The sequence below is a fragment of the Rhinoderma darwinii genome, chromosome 6 (assembly GCF_050947455.1).
Source record: "Rhinoderma darwinii isolate aRhiDar2 chromosome 6, aRhiDar2.hap1, whole genome shotgun sequence".
NCBI classification, from domain to species: Eukaryota; Metazoa; Chordata; class Amphibia; order Anura; family Rhinodermatidae; genus Rhinoderma; species Rhinoderma darwinii.
The window spans coordinates 122,790,495-122,798,508 of NC_134692.1; positions in this window are offsets into that span (position 1 = coordinate 122,790,495).

An 8,014-nucleotide genomic window follows, 5' to 3' on the forward strand; every position below is an offset into this window, starting at 1 on the left:
CACCTCATTAACCCTTTCCCTACCAGGACGGTCATGCCGGCTTCCCTTAACCCTGCGGCTGCGTCCAGCCTCTTCTTGACCTGCCTAGGTAGAGTCGTGTGTTAACCTTAGACCATACTATCCCCCCACCCCCATTTAGTAAAGACACATGACACCGAGGTTGGATGTGAAATGGCCACAGCAGCCGTTTATTAATTTCACAGTTTTATAAAAACAATTTAAATCCGAAACATTCGGATAACTAGTTAGGAATCCACCAGAGAATTCCTCCTAATAATTCACATGACCCAACATGGGTCAGAATCATAAATAACAATTAAACATTAACATTAACCCGAGCAGAGGAAGTCCTTGAAGCCCCTTCAGATGTTCCTTTCAAGAACACACCGAATTAGCCATCTGCAAACCACCAATTACCTCCAGCCGTAAACCAGCTCGGAAGCACCGTTCACCTCTGCAGATGGCTCCAACCACTAGAAGTCCACTTCAAGGGGATAACACCCGATGAAGCCCTCAAGTGATATACCGACCACTAGAAGTCCACTTCAAAGGGATAACACCCGATGAAGCCTTCAAGTGATATACCTTCTACCAGAAGACCACTTCAAAGGGATAACACCCGATGAAGTCTTCAACCATGTACCTTTTTTGGGGGACGCATACCCCCGATGCGACCCCCCCACCATTTTGTACTGACTGGCCTCAAGGACTCCCCCCGCCACCGCGAAACAGGCCTTGACCACCTTAAGCCTGTGAGTTCCTCCACACCACCACCGCCCTTTCTATGCCTTCTGCTATCGCCAAGCTCCAAAGATCAATGCCAACCTCGGTCAGATGAACCCCGTCACTTCTCCAGAAATTCCCCACTCCTGACTCCAAATCCCTATGCCTCACGCAAATGCCCCCGTTCTTTGCCACAAAACGAGACACCGCCCGGTTAACTTTTATGCGAGCCTTATTGACTCTCTCCACCGATCTAGCTAACCGCCAATGCTTTCTTGGGACTATGTCCGACCACACTACCACCAACTTGGGATAAGATACCCACAAACACAACATATCATGTTTGATATCCCGCACCAACTCACGAAAAGGGCGGACTCCTAAATCATTCCCACCCACGTGCAACACTAGAACCTCCGGAACCCTATCAAGCCGCACATATGTCTGGAATTCCGCCAACACCCTGTTCCAAGACATACCTCTAAAACCCAGCCAATGCACAACCGCATCCTGTCGCGGAATGCGCAACTGGCGACCATCCGGGCGGACGTCCGCCCTCAAAGCCCCCCAGTGCACGTACGAATGACCCATCAACCACACCAGACAAGGAGGCGAATCTGAAACGGAAAACACAGTTAGGCACCACCATATAACATTTTCAAACATAAACAACAAAATTACAACATATGGGGGCGGACATAGGACTTAAACCTTTTAGACTCCCAACGACCAATACGCCTCACCCCCTCGTCATCCAACCCCCAGCGCCCCGCTTCCGTTGCTGCGCCAATCCGGAAGGAATGAGATGAATATGAGCCTGCCGCAACCCCCACTGCCGTCAAACATTTTTTAAATACAGCTCCAAACTGAAACCTGGACAAAACGACCCGTCCTCATGACGTAACAAAGGCAAATCTGGAGACCCCCTGTTTCTCGTAAAACCCCGCATGCACTCCACTGGACACATGACCGACCCCGGGAGAGCGAACAAAACTATCAGTTTACCCTTCCCTACTTGGTCAGTTTTAGATCTACGCAACCATACCTCCAGCCGATCTGCAAAAAGGCTCACCTCCCCAGATCTCAGCCCCCCTGCCTGTTTAGTACTTGGCGACACCAACTCACCTATTCTAAATGCTCCGAAGAACGCTAACGAAAAAGCCAACCGGAACAGATCCATTTCATCTGAAGAACGACATACCGATGCTAATGAACCCCCCAACGAGCCAAGCAAAGCAAACGACACCGGCCTTCTACTATCCGCCTCCACCCTACCTCTGCGCAACCCCTTCAAAGCCTGCGATACCAGAAATTCCTTCGATACATCCCGCAAGCCCCGCAACTTAAGCCCAAACGCCACAGCAGATATGAACCGGTTCACCTTCGCTACTGAAAACCCCGCCTCCCAGGCATCCCCTAACCAATACAAAAGTGCCACCAACCTGTCTCTATCCGTATTGACGTCACCCAACTCTCTTACCCACTCCTCCCACTGCCTCCAACAAGCAGCATAAGCACTCCACGTCGTGCGCGCCAAAGACCTTTGTAACAGCTGCTCTACGGGACCGATACCAGATCCCAAAGATGCTCCACGATGGGAAACAGCTCGAGCAGGGCCAGATTCCGCGTGAGTCCACTGGACACCCAGCTAGCCGGCCATTGACCTGCGCACCACGGACCTCCCCCGTAAGCTCCAAAGCCACCCGCCCCAGCCGCATCCGTGAAAATATTCAAATCACTCGTATCCTGCGCTGGGGCCATCCATAGCGAGCGACCATTGTACTGGCCCAAGAAGTCATCCCAAACCTGAAGATCAGCTCGGTGCTCCTCCTTGAGCCGCACAAAATGATGCGGCGCACGCACTCCCGCCGTTGCCGCCGCCAACCTTCTACCAAACACCCTTCCCATCGGCATAATCCGGCAAGCGAAATTCAACTTCCCCAGCAGCGACTGAAGCTCCCTCAGCGACATTTTCTTCCTTCTACAAGCCCGTCGAACCTCCAGCCTCAAAGCACCCAACTTATCCGCCGGGAGACGACACTCCATTGCCACCGAGTCTATTTCGATTCCCAAAAAACAAATCGTCGCTACCGGGCCCTCCGTTTTTTCCGGCGCCAAAGGAATCCCAAAATCCCTCGCCACCTTCTGTAGAGCATGACGCAGATTACCGCAAACCGGCGAACCCCCCGGGCCAACGCACAAAAAATCATCCAAGTAATGGATCAACGAGTCGACCCCGGATGCCCCCCTCGTTACCCACTCCACGAAGCTACTAAACGCCTCGAAGTATGCACAAGAAAGGGAACACCCCATCGGAAGGCACCGATCCACGTAAAAAGCCCCATTCCAAAAACAACCCAACAGCCGTTGGCTTTCTGGATGAACCGGCAACAACCTGAACGCCGCCTCGATGTCAGTTTTTGCTAGCAGCGCCCCAGGACCCGCAGCCCGCACTAACCCCACCGCCTTATCGAATGAGGTATAAACTACGGAACACAACTCGTGATCAATCCCGTCATTTACCGACGAACCTTTGGGATACGATAAATGTTGAATCAAACGAAACTTTCCGGGCTCGCGTTTAGGGACAATACCCAAAGGGGACACAACTAAATCTTTTACCGGCGACTCAACAAATGGCCCCGACATGCGACCCAACGAAACTTCTTTTAACAACTTTTCCGACACGACTTCCGCATGCAAGTAAGCCGATTTTAAATTCCTCCGCGTAACCGGAACCTCATAAGGAGGTGGAGGAATAACAAACCCAACACGAAACCCTTCATAAAGCAACTTAGCTGCCGCCCTATCCGGATACTCATTTAGATAAGGGGCCATCCTTTCCACCCTCACCGGCGACACCCCCTTGACCAGTCCCGTGCTGGTTCCCTGACCTCTTTTTTCGCAGGGATTTTGCCGCCCCGTGTGATGCAACATTACACTCGGAGCACACGTGCTTGAACTTGCACGTGGCCCCGAACTTGCACTGACCTTCATTAAATTGCCAGCAAAACCCCGCCTTTCCCCCGCCGCTTTGTCCACTCTGACTAGACTGGCCTCCCTGGCCACCGCTCCCGGGAAAGGGCTGCCTAACCGGAGCCGTAACCCGTAACCAGAGAGCAATATCCTTCTGGTCCCACCGAATCGCCGGCCGAACCGCCTTCCGCTGACGGAATTGCTCATCATATCGCAGCCACGCCTGACCCCCATACGCCCTATGAGCCTCCCCAATGGCATCAAAATAACAAAACAGCGCCGAACAATTTTCCGGCGCCTTTTCCCCTATCACACTAGCCAATATGGCGAACGCCTGCGACCAATTAACGAACGTCTGCGGGATCAGCCTATACCGCCGCCGTTCCTCCTCGTCCTTTTTACTCTCATCCCGCTTGCTCTTATCCAAATTAAATTTAGCCAGCGGCAAGAGAGAAAAAATTTCAACATATTCGTCTTTCCAGATCCGATCGCGCACCTCCTGCTTTAAATGCGCACCCAACGGACCCTCAAAACAAACATACACCTCCCCCCGAGCACGATCGTCCATACGCACTCGATCGCCGTCCTTCTGTGCCTCGGTCTGTACCGACACCGCGACCGCCTCTCTAACCGCCACCGCAGGACGCGCCTGTAACGATCCCACGTCCCTGGGGCCTTCCCAAACTATCGCAGGAGACACTTCCGTTACTACCGGCGCCGCGGCCCTATCCAGGCGCCCCACCAGCTCCCGTAAGCAACCCACTAAATCTGCCAAACCCGCTCCGTCGCGTCCGCCCGCGCCACTACCAGCCCCCGATGCAATGCTAGCAGCCCCCCCGCCGACACCCGACATAAAAATCGCTGGATAAGACAATGATGGAGTTATACACTCACCGGGCTGCACAGGCGCTGTGTTCCCGTCAGCCGGACCATCCTGACCTCGACGATACACGTCCAGTTCACCTTCCTCCAGTTCTTCTCTCGCCGACGACTGTCCCTCCCAACGACCTCTTCGGAACGGGGATGAGGACGCGCTGACCAATGGGCCGGCAACCTGCCGCCCGACCGCCGGGACCCAGACTTCCGACCTGACCTGTTGCCTCGACGTCGCTGCAGCTCTAGGCGTCCGTCTAGACGATCCTGACGAAGCCTGCCCCCTGGCCGGAACATCACCATGCGGGGCGGCCGTACCTTGTTCTCCACGTCTTCCATCTGATGGGGGAGGGGTGACAGGGAGCCCAGCCTGCGACTCCCTGCTTACCGCCGGACCCCGTCGCGGCCTGGGATTCCTGCCAGGACGCAGGGCCTGGGAAGGGGCGGTCCTCCCAGCTGCCTGGCCTGCAGCGTCCGGGATCGGGCTCCCTCTGCGACGCCGTGTCCGCGGGACTACCTCCGGACTGAGGCGCTCTGGAGGTCGGGACCGCCGAGAGGGACGGGTCGACCCAGCCTGCATCGCCGTCACCCCTGGCACCGCTCTCTGCCTGCCCAGCGCAGGAGCGGTTGTTGCCGACTCCCCCCCCGCCGCCATAGCCATGCTCGTAAGGGGGCCGGGGGAGGGGAGCCTGTCCCTTTCAACAGACCCCGAACGCCGTGCCCGACGTGGCGAAACGGCGTCCGGGATCCTCGTTATTGCAGCCACGGTCTCCTCTAGCCATCCGGGACCGTGGTGCACAGCAGCGGCCCGCAGCCGCTCTAACATAATGGCTTCTGCCATTTCTAAAAACCGGGCAACGGGGAGCTTGCTTACTCTATGTTACTCCTCCCGCTGCTTCCGGCTCAATGCCGAGAAACAGCGGGAAGCGCAGTAACAGCCCCCCCCGTCCCCCTTAACTCCTCCCCGTCCCTCCTTCAGCTCCTTCCAACCCAACTTTCCCTCACCTCATTAACCCTTTCCCTACCAGGACGGTCATGCCGGCTTCCCTTAACCCTGCGGCTGCGTCCAGCCTCTTCTGGAGAATCACCATCGGCAGTGGCCGGAGAGTAAAAAATCTCTTCACCCCTTGGCCGGATTCAGCTATATGTCACCAAGCTGGACCGGGTTAGATCCTCCTCCTCTGGAGATAACACTCATCAGATGTTTTTCTTACCTTCTGTTCCTCCTCATTGTCCGTGTCTTCTGCCTCTGTCTCTTCCAATGACTTTGTCTCTGCTACTTCTTAAATTGATGAGATCCACTGCCCAGAACTTCATGCCTCCTGACCCGCACCTCAAATCTCTGCTGCTGTATGTCGCCTCGGCTGCCCTAGAACATCATCTCTCTCCGTAACATCTACATGCTGCACCTTTGCCATCTTGTTGCTACCCCAGTTGCTTGACTTTGCATCCTCCAATCCCGGGCTGGCATCTGACATCACTCCGGCCTGAAGATCCTCTTCACCCCCAGGAGCGGCCTGTGCTTAGATTCCATCTGTAGAGTTCAGGAACAATAGCCGCATCTTGCAGTCCTGACGATCCTGAGTAGCGGCAAATGTACCTGAGCGGCTATTATCCCTGAACTTACCCCAGCACAGGCCAGGTAAGTAATACACACATCACACATTACACCTACATCACCCACACTTCATAATAAGTACAGACACCCACACTACATGATAAGTATAGACACCCACACTACATGATAAGTATAGACACCCGCACGTAGACACATAGTAGAGACACTAGCACTATATTATAAGTATAGGCACCCACACTACATGATAAGTATAGACACCCACACGTAGACACATAGTATAGACACTAGCACTATATTATAAGTATAGGCACCCACACTACATGATAAGTATAGGCACCCGCACGTAGACACATATTATAGATAGATGAGATATCAGCCTTTGATCCTGGGATTATTCTGATCGCCATATTTGGGGTCAGGAAGGAATTTTCCCCCCTTACTATGAGGACAATTGGCTCATTCCTCACAGGGGGTTTTCGCCTTCCTCTGGATCAACACGGCCTTAATTAGGTTTAGGATGATAGATTAATAAGTAGGTACACTTATAATATAATATAAATAAATAAAAATAATAAAAAAAAGTTAATTGTTTCAAGTCTACGCCCATATTACACATCAGCCTTTGATCCTGGGATTATTCTGATCGCCATATTTGGGGTCAGGAAGGAATTTTCCCCCCTTAATATGAGGACAATTGGCTCATTCCTCACAGGGGGTTTTCGCCTTCCTCTGGATCAACACGGCCTTAATTAGGTTTAGGATGATAGATTAATAAGTAGCTACACTTATAATATAATATAAATAAAGAAAAATAATGAAAAAAAGTAAAAAATTTTAAGTTTACCCCCATATTACACATCAGCCTTTGATCCTGGGATTATTCTGATCGCCATATTTGGGGTCAGGAAGGAATTTTCCCCCTTATATGAGAATTGGCCCATTCATCACAGGGGTTTTCGCCTTCCTCTGGATCAACACGGCCTTAAATTTACATATATATTTAAAATATTTGACACATACATATACATATTACTTAATAATTATATTTAAAAAAATCCTAATAATAAAATATACCCCCCTCTTATCTATAAATAAAATCTTTCTTTTACCCCCTACATCTTTGTGCTTGTTTTAATTCTCATTGGACGTCTATGTAGTAAATGTTGTATAGGCCCAATGTCTGATTCTCCAGGTTTAAGCCATTTAAAAGGTATATGTCAGATATAAAACCAAATTTGGCGTGAACAGAGCTTTACAGGGGTTGTCGGCCTTTTACAACCTCCATTTTGTTAGAGGGATCTTGTCATCTGTGGGGAAACCAACTGCAAGTGTTAAAATTTCCTACTGCGCCTCTAAAGGTGGAATGAAGCATTACACAGGTCCAACTAAAATCACAATGTAATACATGGACGTGTCGGATCCTCCTGAACAGGAGATACTGTTTGTAGTCCTTCTCTATTCTGGCTAGTCGATAAGCGTCCTGAACGGAAAACACCTTTCTATTATCTCTATTTCCCTAATACAGCACTTGAAAATGGGTTATACAATGATAAGAGAGTTTGTTACAATGTGTCAGTGCAGATGGGAACTGGAGTATTTCTCTCATGGAGGATTGCCTAGACTGGATACAATGAATGGGGCACAGTGGAGATTGGTGGATCTGCTACAATGCTGCCCCCTACAGTCAGGGCATTCACCTCATGGATGCTTCTACCAGATTCTTCACATCACAGAGAAACATTCAAGAACAAGGAAAATCCCCTGAAGACGAGTCCACACTGAGAGACTCAATAGGAATGGTCTATTCTATCATTTTCCATTTATATTTCATACTAGAAGAGTAGGGTGACAACCAAATGGCCG